We start from the raw sequence: 15,613 nt of genomic DNA on the forward strand, positions 1-15,613 counted from the left end.
AATGATGATATCATTCCATCTTCTTTACATGCAAATTTCTTTTTCATCATAAAATATGCAAAAATATCTTTTATGAATCATTGGAAAAAAATTTTCTTTCGAGAACACATCTCTACTTAAAAAAGAATCACGTACATAATTACATTTTGTTAAATAAGATATGAGACAACTTTATTACAGAAACTAAAATTAATCTTTACAAGTAATAAACTACTAGATGGATATTTTCAACCAGAATACAAAGATTAAATGAAAACTTTGAAATTTATGTATTATATATTAACCATAAAAGTTAGTGAGCTTATCAATATATATTGTAAAGTTAAGGAAGCCTTCAGCCATTTATTATATACAAAATAATGGAAAACTAATCGGTTTCGATCCTATCGATTATGTTCATTTTTTTTTATTTTTTGATAGATAGCATAATTTAATGAATAACTGATCGAGAAGATCAACTAGTACTACAAAAGCAACAAAGAACACGACAGACGACAACAAGAAGCACGAAATACTACAAATCCAGTCCCATCTAGCAACAAAATCATCATAAAACACAACCCTAAACTCATATAAAACTTTGGACTAGAAAAAGATGAAAGATAGTACTGTAAAGGACACCACTACAATCGTCACTTCTTTCCCTTCAAAACACCTATTATTATGATCCTTCCAAATAACCCAACAAATTGCAAACATGGTAAGCCTCCACAACACTCTTTTAGCATCTATAAATGAACACCTCCACTCTTGCCAAGACAAGAATAAGGCCTTAACAAAAGCAGGGAGACACCCTTCTACACCAAACCTGTTAAGGAAGAAGTTCCAAACTTGTCTTGAGAAAATGCAATGGAGAAGAAGATGATCAATGATTTCCTCAGCTCTTAGGCAAAGTAAGCAAACATTAGGCCCTCGGATGTCTCATAACATCAGTTGATGCATAGTCAAAGTATTCCTCTGAACCGTACACCAAATGAAAAATGATACCTTTGATGGCACATTTTTACCCCACACTTTCTTTGATGAGAATGTATAAATTGTACTCATTATCAAATCATAAAAGGAATTAACTAAGAATAGACATTGAAGTAGTGTAGACACCCCTTCCAACTCCCTATCATTAAGATTCCTTATAAAAACAAGAGCCCAACTTGCACCTCCTTAAGCTTGGTAAGAAAAGAACACACCGATAATCCTCTTTTAGTGGAAAGTTCTCAAGCTGGGTAAATCCTCCCCACACCAAATGTCTTCCCAAAACCTAACTCTTTCTCCCAAACCACCACGAATCTAATACTCTTGCAAAACTTTGAAAGAACTTTAAGAATCTATTTCCAAACCCCACAACCAAAGGATAGTCTCATAGCTTTACTTTCCCATCCAAATGACTGTGCCCTAAACTTGGCCACAACTACTTTCCTCCACAAACTATTGAACTCCACCCCGAATCTCCAAAATCACTTCACGAGCAAAGTTTGATTCATTACTTCGAGTCTCCTAATTTCCAACGCCTCTTTCCCGTTAGGCTTACAAACTTTTTTCCAGCTCACCAAGTGGTATTTCTTTTTGCCAAATTTTTCATGCCACAAAATAATCAGAAAATAACATTTCCAACCTTTCTTCCACATTTCATGGTATGGTGAATAGTGATGATAGGAAATAGGCCGATATATTTGCCAAAAAACTATTGATTAGAGTCACCTTCCCTCCTTTCGACAAATACCTTGCTTGCCAAGATTGAACCTTCTAGTAACTTTTTCCACTACAAGATCTCACATTGCTTTACTTTTGTAAGCCGCTCACAAAGGTAAACCCAACTAAGTTGATGGAAACTCCCCCAATTGACATCCCAAATAAACCACCAAGAGCTGTGCTCTCAAAACTTTCTCAACTGCAAAAATCTTACTCGTGCGAAAATTGATACCCAAACCTGAAGCCGTTCCAAAGCAACACAACAAACCTCCTAGAAAACCAACCTGCTTCTTAAACTCACCCACAAACACTTATCATCTCTAAATTGTAAAAGAGAAATCACCGGTGTGAACCCAACAAAATCACCATTCACATTTTCCTTTCCTAACATCCAGCCTAAAGCTTCCACTACAATTAAAAATAGGAAAGGCGTGAGGGTCCACTTGCCTAAGACGCCTCAAGCTCTTAAAGAAGCCTTCAGGAATACAATTGACCAAAATAAAAAATGATGCCGAGGAAACACACATCATTACCTGACTTTAATCCGATATTAGAAAAAGGGATCCCCACTTGCCTATATTGATGGAAAATGATAAGGTGGTTGAATTATGTGAGATTCAATGGTAGTTTAATTATAAACTTCCAAATTGTTCTTTTGGAATATACTACAAATAAGATGGAGTTCAAGTCTCTAATGGAATGTCTTAGCGTTGTGCTGCAAAAACACATGAACACAAGAACGAAAACAGAAACCAAGAGCTCATATTCGGCTCCAGTAAATGCAAGGAAGCTTCTTGAAGAGAGTCATCAAAAGAGAAAGTGACACATTAGTCTTTTTGCTCTTAAAAACAAAAAAGAATAACATTCATTTAAATCAAAATGTGAATTCCCACAAGTAATGACACTCAATACAAGATTTTTCTATTTTTAACCTCTACTTGGCAAAAAAATAAAAATTACATATAGTGGATATGTCCCAAGTAGCACTGTACAACATTTTTCTACTTAATACACCATTTGCTTACTTAGCATAAAAAAAGTTTAAAATACATATCCGTGTCCTTTGTAAATTGCTCAGATTTTGGATTCTTGTACAACAAACTCCAAAGGCATTTGAGCTCATAAATTTTTCATAGATTCTTGACTTCAAACATGTTGGCTAGCAACACTTTCTCTAGTAAATCCCTGGAAGTACATCTGCTCGATAATTTCCAAAGGAACTGCCTGTGATGCAAAAAAAAAAGAAATGTATAATAATTATTCTAAGGATTTGTCAGCTAGAAGGATAATAGATAAAACAAAATAGAGAATGAAGATCATCTTAAAAAAAATAAATCAGTTACAGGAAGCAAGGAGGCAACAACTCACTTAGAACAAGAATCTTCAAGAAGTTGAAATCATTTACTTTAAGCAGGTGGACATCAGTTAGGACCAGAGAAAATCCACCTAGCGTATCCTCAAGAAATTTTCAAGAATTTGTTGTTGTTCTAGTTGACACAACTGAAACAAGAAACAACGTTGGCCATATACTAAAAAAAAAAAAGTCATGACTGAATCCAAACAAAGCACAATTAATCCACCACGCAATAGAATAAAATTTGTCCACCAAAGATTTTATAGATGGACTAACAGCGACAAGGGTAAGTTGGTACGATTTTATGCTAATGTCTTCAAAACAAGGTTAAATTTTTAAGAATAAAAATATCTAGTATTGTAATACTAATTAATAGCATTCGTAAATTAAGTAGTATAAGTGCAGAAAGAACGAGGTTAACTTTTTCCTTACTACACTAGTCAAAAGAGATTTATGTAGTCAAAGAAATCCAAAAAAATCCTTTCTATACACACCCGATGCCCCCAAGAAAAACTAAATCATAGACACCAATCAAATAAAATCAAATTTCATAGTAAAAATAAAACCCTATCCAAACAATAGCAAAAAAAAAAAAAAATTAGGGAAATCCTTTCTTCACACCAAACAAGATCCAAGCTATTTGGATGTTATGCACATGAACCATGAAGTTAGCAATCAAAACCATTCGGATGTCGAACAAAACAACGATTCGATTCGAGTGATGATTAAGATTATGAAAACAGCATGCAATATAGGCCTTTACAATCCAAACAGGTAGCTTTGTATTTGAAGGATGCCGACCAATTACATTGATGTCATGTTAAATGACGTTATTAATGGATCCATTAATCTTAAGTGCCAAAAGAAGAGATTGGTTAATTGGAATCTAATTTTGCAAAAGCATCTGGCCAAACATATGTTCTAAAATTGAAAAACTAGAAAGTTTAATAATAAGGAAGATATGATTCCCGGTTTATATTTTACTTCTTTGCATTTTCCTTTTCCTACATTGAAAATAATAAATAAATTATCATTATTATTGATAGAAAAATTGAATGAATGAATAGTAACTGCAGACCTTCGGGGATCGGACCATTGACCTCATGGTTGCAGTGCAAATTATTCAATTAAGCTCTTATCCCAAAAAAATTGGGGCATCCTTCGATTGAGCTACAAGCACAAAATTTAATAAAGATCATACTTTCAGCAGTTAAAAATGTAAATCACTAGTACAAAAAAGACTTTAGACATTGATTTTTATGTGATGTCTAAAACTATAGACATCTGTGAAAAAACTATAGGAATTATGTCTAAAATCTGACAAAAATGGGCGTGATATTAGAAGGTTTGACATTCATTCTTAAGTGATGTCTAAAGTGAACAGAAGACAACTTTTTTTCAAAAACTGAGGTCAAAAGTAAAGTCTATAATTGTCTTGCAAAGAAACCCAAGAACACGAAAACTACGGAAAAGCAACCTCTTTAGCTAAAAATAGATAAAAATGTATAAAGTAAGTTAATAACTCCTTTGGTAATGAAATCAAAACTACATAAATTCATCAAAACTTACACCATTGAACTCCTTAGAAAGACAACCCAATGGCATATGAAAGTTTCTTTTAAACCACCATGATGCGATACACTTGCTTTTCAACTATATGACCATTCCTCTTCTTACAAATACCCGACTCCATTGACAGTGGGAACGTCTTCCACATAGTCCTCTTTTTTGAAATCACAATCCTCCAATATTGAGCACATGATTAAGGAGAAAGTTAAAACATATTGAGATTCTCAGGTTCTTTTACCCATAAAATAACTTAATTTCCACTTCTCTAATTCATGCATCGATCCTAGGACTTCTGGAATTACCGATGCTCTATAAAACATGATGATTTCATTTGGTAGGGCACTTGTCATCCTAATATTTTTCGACAGTGTTTTCTCTAGTAATATCTAAATCCTATATAAACAAGTATTGACTACAATGTACCTTCCGCTCTCGAAGCAGTCCAATAGAATTAACGAGCGTTGCTTCCATTTGTTTGAGTAGGACCGGGTCATTAATAGTTTCAGGATTAGTCCAATGGCTGCAAATATTTTACCAATCACAATTATAACCAAAATAATGAAGTGAAAGAAGTGCAACCCAAAAAAAGGGCCTCTATGCTACCATATCCTTCGAGCAAACGTGTTATTATTAGTGATTATTTCCAAATCCAACAGCTAATGAACAAATATTCTGCCAGGTGTAGAAAGAATTCCAAAGCATCCTAGAAGTTAATGACAAGCAATTTATGTAAGAAAGACATAAGATGATCACATTTTCCTAAAGTATGCTTACTTTAGAGGAAGTTGTGTGGCAGTGCACATGCTAATCATATAAAAGACAAAAGCATTTGCAGAGTTCTCCATGAAAAAGTAAAACATAAAAGAATACAAATAGAAAGTTATTAACATATCCTTAGATATATATATAACTGTAGACATGCAACATTAAACTATTTCAGTCAGTTTCCCAACATAATTTGATGCTCTTACATAATGAAAAGAAATTATCATTGTAATCAAGAAAGATGGCTTTGATGAATTTAAAGAAGTCTATGAGAGAGGTAAGTTCTATAAAGGATTAATGCCACATCCAGTGAACTAATTCCAAAGATGAAATAAAGAATATAAAATGTTTCCAATCAATCAGTTGGGTCAGTAGCATTAACATGGTTGATAGGAATGGTCTGTTTTCAAGTATCAAGCTATTGTTGAGCCATATCCCCCCACCATTTCAGCAAGGGTTTTCATGAAGTGGAGGAGGCGGCACATTTTTGACCTGTTAGAACAATTGACAGACCATGCAGACTTGCACAATCATGACATGTAAGGCGCACCAAAATCCTTATTGGGCAGGGGAATAATGAAAAAACAATAAGAAGGTTATAATTAAATTACCCAATAGTACAAAATTTGTAGGCAATTCAATGAACTTTGCCTCATTAATTTGTTATATTGATGTCTAACTTGATTATCAAAGTACATTTATTTTGCAAGTATACCACTAGAGTTTGAAGGATGATTTTGATCCTATTGCTCAAGATCGGAAAGTTATCGCTATTTATGATAGCTTCAGCACTGACCCTCACAATAAAATAAAATGCATAGAAACCCATTCACCCAACTCCCTCTCCCCTCTCCCTCCCCCACTTTCAGATTCACTCCTTCGCAGCCCTTTGCCAAGATATTGTGATAAAGAACCTTTTCCCTACTCACTACACATCACATCCACCAAGCATAAATTGGGTTCCATTTTGCCACCAGACAAACAACAGTTGTTTATTGGAAGAAAGTAAGAAAGAACAGCCAAAAAAACATCTCCAAACCCCCAACGATCAGCTTAGCACTGTTGGTCTATCGTCCCAAGTATCCTACGGAGTAGGGGTGCAACTTAATTCGGTTCAAACCAAGAACCGAACCAATCCGTGAATTTTGGATTGGGTTGGTTTGGTTTTAATTAAATAACGGTTCGGTTCGGATTAAAAAAATTAAGAACCAATAGGTTCGATTTGGTTTTCGGTTCAAGGTTTGTAAATAACCGGACCAAAATAGAATTTTAAAATTATAAATATAAATTTGTTTAAAACCCTTACCTTGTTTACTCTCTCTCTCTCTCTCTCTCTCTCTCTCCCATATCTTGTCTCTGCGATCGGTTTCTCCCTGCGAGACCTGCAATCGGTTCCTCCCTACGACCTGCGATCGGTCCCTCCCTGCGACGGTGCGACCTACGATCGGTCTCTCTCTCTCTCTCTCTGCTACTTGGACCTACGATTGTTGATGCCTCTCTCTCTCTCTCTCTCTCTCTACCACCCCATTATGTGTATTTATAGTAGAAAATATAGTTTATAGAAAGAATTGAATGCATTAAAGATTTCATCAATGGGTAGAAAGTGTCTGAAACCTTACATAAATATCAAAACAAACAAGATCATCTAATCTTCCAAATGAATTGACTTCTATTTTTTAAGATTAACCAAGACCTTAAAAAAACTAAACAATTTAAATTTCATTCAATACTTCAAAAACTGAACAGATAATTACATAAAAAATTATGAAATTGGCTGAACTATGGTTCAATTTGGTTGGACTGATTTATATTTATTAAAAATATACATACTTTCTTGGAAAATGCTAGCCTCAACCCATGTCAACATGATTGTTGGGATGTGAGGGATTCAAAGAAAAATTCATCCCTAGGAAAAAGTTTGTTAATCTCTAAAAGATCGAAAATGATCTCTAAGTTTCCTTTAAAGCCTAACAGTCACGTTAATAGAGAGCAAGTCTTACTTCTATGAACGTTGTGTGCTGGAGGAAACCATTGAATGATAAGTTGTACGAGTGCCAATGGGTCGATTAGTTCCTAAGATATCTAAAACAGGAATAATCGTAACTTTCTAGTTATGGTTCCAAAATAAATGAAATTGAAACTAGAGCCACCAAAAACTTTGGATATCCATCAGTTCAAGTTCTTATGAAAGATAAGATGAAAAACATCTATAGTGATAAAAGCACTCTATCTTCTTTACATGCAAATTTCCTTTTCGTTTTAAAACATGAGAAAGCATGTTTTTTAATGAATCATCGCAAAGCTTTTTTCCTTTCTAGAACACAACACGTTTTTTTAATGAACCATTACAGTTTATTCTCACAAGATACGAGACTATTATTTCGTGTTTTCAAACAACAAAAATTAATCTTCTTTACACGTAATATAAACTTCTAAATGAATGTTTTAAACCAGAATACATAGATTAAATGGAAACTTGATAATTTTATGGAATATTTATTAATTTTAAAAGATCGGAAGCCTTCAACTATTTATAATATAGAAATGGAAAAAAACTAATCAATTTTGAGTACCTTGGGTATGGTTAAATGGATCTATTGATTGCCTTCAAACATATTCTTTGGGAATACAACAAATAATTAATGACGTACATGCAGGTCCACCCAAACCGAATATTCTGGTATGGCTCAGAGAAGAGAGCGCCACATTGGAATCTATTATTGAAAAGTACTAGGCGAAACATAATTTCAAAAATTCAAAAACAAGAAAATCATAATTCTTTAGAAAGATTTGATCCCTGTTTTCAACTTGAGATAATAAAATTGTCCGACCAAATAAAGAGAAATTGAACAAAAGAATAATACCTCTCGAATAAATTGGGATCGGACCTGTGACTTCATTATTGTAGTGCATATCATACAATTAATTTCTATCATCTTGAAGGCTTTTATGAAGATATCCTTCAATTGACCTACAAACACAAAATTTAAAACAGATCACACTTTCAACAATGAAAAAGCAAATAAGAATGGAAAGATATTTAAAACTGGTATCTAAGGTCATGATCCAAAAACTAGAGATCCTAATTAAGAGAGGCTTTTTTGCTAGATGTCTCCACATATAACTTTTTTCTTTTAAAAGAAAATAAAATTAACAGCATTGTACACCATCTAAAGACCATCTATCACTGCGTTTGTTTCCAATCAATCAGAATAAAATGAGATTTTTCTTTTTTGGATAAAGCGAACAGAAAAATTATTAAAAACCAAATCGATAGACAAAGTTGTACTTTTTCAACCTTAACTTGAACACTTGATCTGCTCAATGGGTTCGGGATTCATTTCTAGTACAGAAATTAAGAAATGGTTCAATAAAACAAACCCATCAAGACTGAAAACAGTGGAAGAACCTTTCGATCAAACAAAAAAACATACAGACTTTCAATCACATTAAAAGATTACAGATCAAAGCTAAACAACGACTCACCGAGGAAAAATAACTTGATCTTCGCCCAAGCCATTAGTGGCGACTGAAAATTTTGATTTTTCTCGGTAACTTGATTAACACAAGGAATCTAGACAGAAGAAGATTTGGGTTAGGGTTTGTGGGTGAAAAGCTAACGTTGAAGAAGCGAAGGTTTCGAACAAGTTAGGGTAGAATATGAGGTGTTAGACGTATTCTAGGGTTTCGATGGATCCCATAATAAGGTAAGTTCCTTATATAGTTGTATCGACTCTTTCACGTAACGGATATGACTCGAGTGAGTCATCTCGGTCTCCACCGATTTTTAAGTCTAACTCGGGTATTTGATCAAAAAAATAAATAAGGGTCTTGTCGACACCTGTCCTAAGGGCACACGTTTAAGTCCATTAGTTACACCTGGGAACAAGCATATGAAAGTATTTTAGTAAAAAAATTATTTTTTTGAGGGCTCTTTTGGAATAAAAAAAACTTTAAAACCATGTAGATGGGTCAGGCGACTAGATGACGCAAAAACTTTAAAATCAAGTAGCTCGAGTAGAAGAAGCTGGGTTAAAAGTCCACATTAATTTCAACTAGGCTTAACTTCTAGATTGTAAATCAAGATTACTATTATAATATTAATTATGAAAAGAATTATGACGAGTCTTACAATAAAGATAACAAGAAAAAACTGTTGAGCATCTTAAAGAATATGAAAATAATTGTTTTCAAATGTCAAAGTATATCATTTGAATTTTGCTTTCAATTCATAATTTTGAAAAAAAAAACCTAGATTGTACACACCAAAGGAGGAAGGTCAAAACTGGCTTCCCAGACCTCAAATCTTGTCACATAAATATCAAAACAATCTTCTTTTATCAATGCATTTAGAACCATGTTGATCGTGAATAAAGGGAAGAGACGAATGAGATCAAATTTTTTAAGTTGCCTTGTCGTGGTGGCAATTATCCCATTTTGATAATCATTGATTTTTGTGGTGATTGATTGTGATCATGGGTATGACTTTGGACTTAGGTAAGAATTGAGTAATGGTTTAGGTTGGATTGGATTTAGGGTTGGCTTAGGTCCAATAGGCTTTGGGATTGAGTTGGATTTGATTAGGTTAGGGTATGTGTAGAATTGGGTTGGGTTGAGGGTGAGGTGGTGAGGGTTTTAGAATATAATGAGATTGAGAAAGTTGAAAGGTTTAGATGATGAATTAGTCCTACAGTGGGACATTAGACTATCGATAACAACATGACAATGGTGGCACTATGCGAAAACCTATTAAATTTGAAGACAATATACGGCGGCTCTTATCTGTAAAATCTTTTTGATATATCATCTCAGAATCTCCACTCGTGTCTTTCCTTCAATTTCTCTCATTGTTCCTCTCCTGGTCTCATTTATCTCCTAATCCCCTTCGATATGTCTCTCATTCTCCATCTCGGCTTGTCTCATTCTTCATCTCAATCTCCTTCGATTTCTCTCTCTCTCTCATCTTTGTCATGATATATCGCTCTGATCTCCTTTGAGAAATGAAGGGAACGACAAAAATCTCTCTCTCCCTATAAAATTTGTTTTGGTTTCTTCGAGAGTAACATGAGCTTCTTGTTTGTCTTCAGGAGTTCTAGATCGATTGGATGAAATTATACTTAAAAAGGTAAGGATTTCGAGTTCGGATTCAAAGTTTTTTTTTATTTATTGTAGACTTGATTTCACATTTTCTTCATGTTTTGTGAAGTTCGGATCTTTTAGATGTTCTTTTAAGAAAATCGAAAGGTTGAGTTCAAATTCACAACTTATCTTAAACTGTTGACTTAGTCTGTTTTCTTTTTTTTTTCTTTTTTTTTTTTTTTTTTTTTTGTTTTTTTGTTTTCTAAATTTTAGATTGAATAGATCCAATTTATTTTGCAAAAAATTTGAATACAAAACTATTAGCAATTTTTTGACAATATTTATGCATTTGATATGAGTGTAGATACATACTTTCTTTAAGAAAATTGAGAATTGGGATATTGGTTTATCTAACTGTTACTTGATGCATTAGGTTTTAGTGTTTGCCTTTTGTTTGGCTAATGCATGAGCTTTAGGGTTTATTTTACTATTGGTTGTTGTATTAAGGTTTATGGCTTGGATTAATGAATGAATGTCATTATGCACTGTTATTGGTTGTTTGTGATGCTCTTGTATGTAGAAATTCAAGGAATCATTTAGGTCTTATTGGTTGATGTAGGGTTTAGGTTAATTCAATTGGATTTACAATTTTGTGGCCATTTGCAGTGCACCAAGAAATTTGTTTAAATTCGATAAGACCTTGTTGCTTTTACATTTTTTTTCGTTAAACATAACTCTACTTTCTAAGAAAAAATAATTGTATTCTTAAGATAAGGAAAACTTGAATAGTGGTTGAACTTATTTTCATCTTTCCTTGATGATCTTTCCCGATTCGCAATGCATGCTGTGCTAATTCCAAAGAGTATATTTAAATGGTTTAGTGTCTTATATTGGTTTAGTTTGGTATATTATATATTGAGGTTAAATTTTTGTGGCAGAGCTTTGTTATAGCAGTACCTACAATGGTTATCACAACATTTTCAACTAGCGTAGATTCCAAATCATTCCAGGTTTATCCCATTCATATAAGAACATATGATTGGTAAAGAACACTTTTGAAAAAATATATCTAACAATAGTTGGTGCAGTTCAGGAAGGTTGAACCAAAGGTTGCATATGATGTCCCACATAAATTTCAACTAGGCTTAACTTCTAGATTGTAAATCAAGATTACTATTATAATATTAATTATGAAAAGAATTATGACGAGTCTTACAATAAAGATAACAAGAAAAAACTGTTCATCTTAAAGAATATGAAAATAATTGTTTTCAAGTGTCAAAGTATATCATTTGAATTTTGCTTTCAATTCATAATTTTGAAAAAAAAAACCTAGATTGTACACACCAAAGGAGGAAGGTTAAAACTGGCTTCCCAGACCTCAAATCTTGTCACATAAATATCAAAACAATCTTCTTTTATCAATGCATTTAGAACCATGTTGATCGTGAATCAAGGGAAGAGACGAACGAGACCAAATTTTTTAAGATTTGGCCTCTCCACTGCCAATGCAAGTGAATAAAAGAGGATCACATCTTCGAAGTTGGAGGTATCACCATGATCTACAAGATGACTCATAAGATCTAAAGTGCAAGTACTTGACTCCGTGAATCATTCTGAGTTGTGGTTGTGTTTAATCCTTCTCCCACGGTTACGATCTAGTTTCTTTAGTCTAATATATTTTAACACTTTCCGATTTAGCTTGAGTTCAAATATTTTTATAAGATTGTTATTAAGTGTTATAGGTTTAGAGAAGTCTTAGGAATTTTAAAACCTGTGCCATTTTTAGAAAGTTTCGCTATTTTGAATAAATTTTTAGATTTTCAGTAAATGTATTAAAATGACAAAGTAGAGTCATTATAAGTTTGAAGATCTAAGTTAAAGTATATAATTTATATGGAAAAAGCTGAAGTGACATTTAGATTGTCATTGTTTTAGACATTGCTGACCTTGATGTGTGTATAGAACCATAGATACTTTCTTCGAGATACGAGTGAGAAGCATCTATGGGTTTTGTGCACACCAATGTGTGAAACGATGTCAATTTCAATGTCACTCCAGCACGACTCAATTTATATTATTCAAAGTACAAACTATTAGTAAAATTTTAGCTTCTTTTATAGAATCATTTTTCTTATTTTTCTTGTGCATGCAACTATGATAAAAATGGGATGGTGACAATAATATTGAAAATAACAATCACGATAGCAGCAACAGTTAAAAATGATTGCACTACGGCGATGTTTGTACTTAGACTATCGATAACAGCATGACAATGGTGGCACTATGCGAAAACCTATTAAATTTGAAGACAATATACGGCAGCTCTTATCTGTAAAATCTTTTTGATATATCATCTCAGAATCTCCACTTGTGTCTTTCCTTCAATTTCTCTCATTGTTCCTCTCCTGGTCTCATTTATCTCCTAATCTCCTTCGATATGTCTCTCATTCTCCATCTCGGTTTGTCTCATTCTTCATCTCAATCTCCTTCGATTTCTCTCTCTCTCTCTCATTTTCCCTCTCTTGATTTCATCTTTGTCATGATATATCGCTCTGATCTCCTTTGAGAAATGAAGGGAACGACAAAAATCTCTTTCTTCCTATAAAATTTGTTTTGGTTTCTTCGAGAGTAACATGAGCTTCTTGTTTGTCTTTAGGAGTTCTAGATCGATAGGATGAAATTATACTTAAAAAGGTAAGGATTTCGAGTTCGGATTCAAAGTTTTTTTTATTTATTGTAGACTTGATTTCACATTTTCTTCATGTTTTGTGAAGTTCGGATCTTTTAGATGTTCTTTTAAGAAAATCGAGGGGTTGAGCTCAAATTCACAACTTATCCTAAACTGTTGATTTAGTCTGTTTTCTTTTCTTGTTTTTTTTTTTTTTTTTGTTTTTTTGTTTTCTAAATTTTAGATCGAATAGATCCAATTTATTTTGAAAATTTTTTGAATACGAAACTATTTGCAATTTTTTGACAATATTTATGCATTTGATATGAGTGTAGATACACACTTTCTTTAAGAAAATTGAGAATTGGGATTTTGGTTTATCTAATTGTTACTTGATGCATTAGGTTTTAGTGTTTGCCTTTTGTTTGGCTAATGCATGAGCTTTAGGGTTTATTTTACTATTGATTGTTGTATTAAGGTTTATGACTTGGATTAATGAATGAATGTCGTTATGTACTGTTATTGGTTGTTTGTGATGCTCTTGTATGTAGAAATTCAAGGAATCATTTAGGTCTTATTGGTTGATGTAGGGTTTAGGTTAATTCAATTGGATTTACAATTTTGTGGCCATTTGCAGTGCACCAAGAAATTTGTTTAAATTCGATAAGACCTTGTTGCTTTTACATTTTTTTTCGTTAAACATAACTCTACTTTCTAAGAAAAAATAATTGTATTCTTAAGATAAGGAAAACTTGAATAGTGGTTGAACTTATTTTCATCTTTCCTTGATGACCTTTCCAGATTCACAATGCATGCTGTGCTAATTCCAAAGAGTATATTTAAATGGTTTAGTGTCTTATATTGATTTAGTTTGGTATATTATATTGAGGTTAAATTTTTGTAGCAGAGCTTTGTCATAGCAGTACCTGCAATGGTTATCACAACATTTTCAACTAGCGTAGATTCCAAATCATTCCAGGTTTATCCCATTCATATAAGAACATATGTTTGGTAAAGAACACTTTTGAAAAAATATATCTAACAATAGTTGGTGCAGTTCAGGAAGGTTGAACCAAAGGTTGCATATGATGTCCCACATGGTTATAGTTTCTTGCATTTTATTCATGCTATTAGTTGGTTGGAATGCTCATCGCACCATGAGAAAGTAAGTGTTGATCTTGTTCCTTAGCCTATTCTTCAATGTCTCATTCCACATCATTTTCTTAGGCAAAAGCTACATTCTCTGATTTAATTCTAATAAATTGTGAGTGCACCTTAATTCTAATAAAATGTGAGTGCCCCCAATTAAAATGGATGGCAAGAGTTCCATAGTATCCAAAGCTCTAGAATGATCCAATAGCCGAGAAAGGGCCCATAAGTGCTTGCTACTACTACACCACTACACTTCGATCTTTACATATTCAGAGCTAACCCCTATCTAGTGGTCTTCCTTTCTTTCTTTTGGAACTTGATGTTGGCATGCTCCTTCTAAGTTGTTTTCAGACTCTCTTGCACATAACCAAACCACCAAACCAACTCAATCATGAAAAATAAATATTTGAAATCATATGATAAATTTTAGGAACATTTTGTCAAATATTTTTCTCTACACTCAAATGAAAATTTTGATTTTCTTCATCAATTCTCATGGCGAACATTAAATATTCTCTAATTTACATTTTTAATATTGGATAATCACTGGGCAGGTGTATAAATCAATGTTCTAAACGATATTACAACTATATAAAAGAAATTACAAAATAGTCTCACACCATGAGATTATATATATATATTTTTATCGGTAAGCTGGGTTTTAAAAGGAAACCCATCCTTTTTATCAATCACTCACGAATATAGTTACAAATTAAGTCATCTAGAATGATTCTTCTCAACTCTTGAGGTATGACATTTTCATCCTCAATTACAAAAAATAGTTTCTCTCACATTCCTAATCGAACTAAAAAATCTGCTCCTTTATTAGTCTCTGACAAATTGAAGACCACCCATATGGTTTTTTCTTACAAAACCAAATTCTCCACCAGCCTCTGAAAGTGGTGCACCCGTATTAATCTTCACTATATTTTCATTAGGACATTTCCTAAAGATGTAATTGATTTTCTTTTCAATGTGTTTCCCTATACAATCTCATCATTGGAAGAAAGAACACATATTGGCATTAATCTCCATCTCCACACTATCAAACACTCTTTTTAAATCAGCCGCAATCAACTGAAAAATTACTTTGTTCGTCTCGTCAATCCCTTCAAATAGTCTTCTATTTTGTTCTTTCTAGACATGATATATAAGAGCACAAAATGCTAAACAAATCATATCCAAGATAACCTTGTTTGGAAAACACTCTTGATCAATAGTGCTTCATCCAAAACCAAGTCAAACCCCTGTTTGATGATCTCAAATCTCCTCCAAACATTCCGCCATATCCACTTACTATATTCACATTAAAAGAAAATATGATCATTTGTTTC

The 15,613-nt window shown here is 33.0% G+C and overlaps 1 long non-coding RNA gene across 3 annotated transcripts; it reads right to left on the bottom strand.

The window, feature by feature from the left end:
* Positions 1–2,240: 2,240 nt before the first annotated feature.
* Positions 2,241–9,056, bottom strand: LOC147388952 (uncharacterized). 3 transcript variants are annotated; one of them, XR_015170923.1, is made up of 6 exons: positions 8,864–9,056; positions 6,684–8,348; positions 5,036–5,132; positions 4,122–4,213; positions 3,058–3,189; positions 2,241–2,913 (listed from the first exon to the last, which is right to left on the bottom strand). It is a non-coding gene; the product is annotated as an uncharacterized LOC147388952 (long non-coding RNA). The 3 variants fall into 3 exon arrangements; XR_015170924.1 differs by having other exon boundaries at positions 2,250–2,913; positions 7,951–8,348; XR_015170925.1 differs by having other exon boundaries at positions 2,253–2,913; positions 8,242–8,348.
* Positions 9,057–15,613: the final 6,557 nt, after the last annotated feature.

The sequence above is a fragment of the Akebia trifoliata genome, chromosome 12, assembly GCF_017979445.1.
Source record: "Akebia trifoliata isolate Shusen 1 chromosome 12, ASM1797944v1, whole genome shotgun sequence".
NCBI lineage: Eukaryota > Viridiplantae > Streptophyta > Magnoliopsida > Ranunculales > Lardizabalaceae > Akebia > Akebia trifoliata.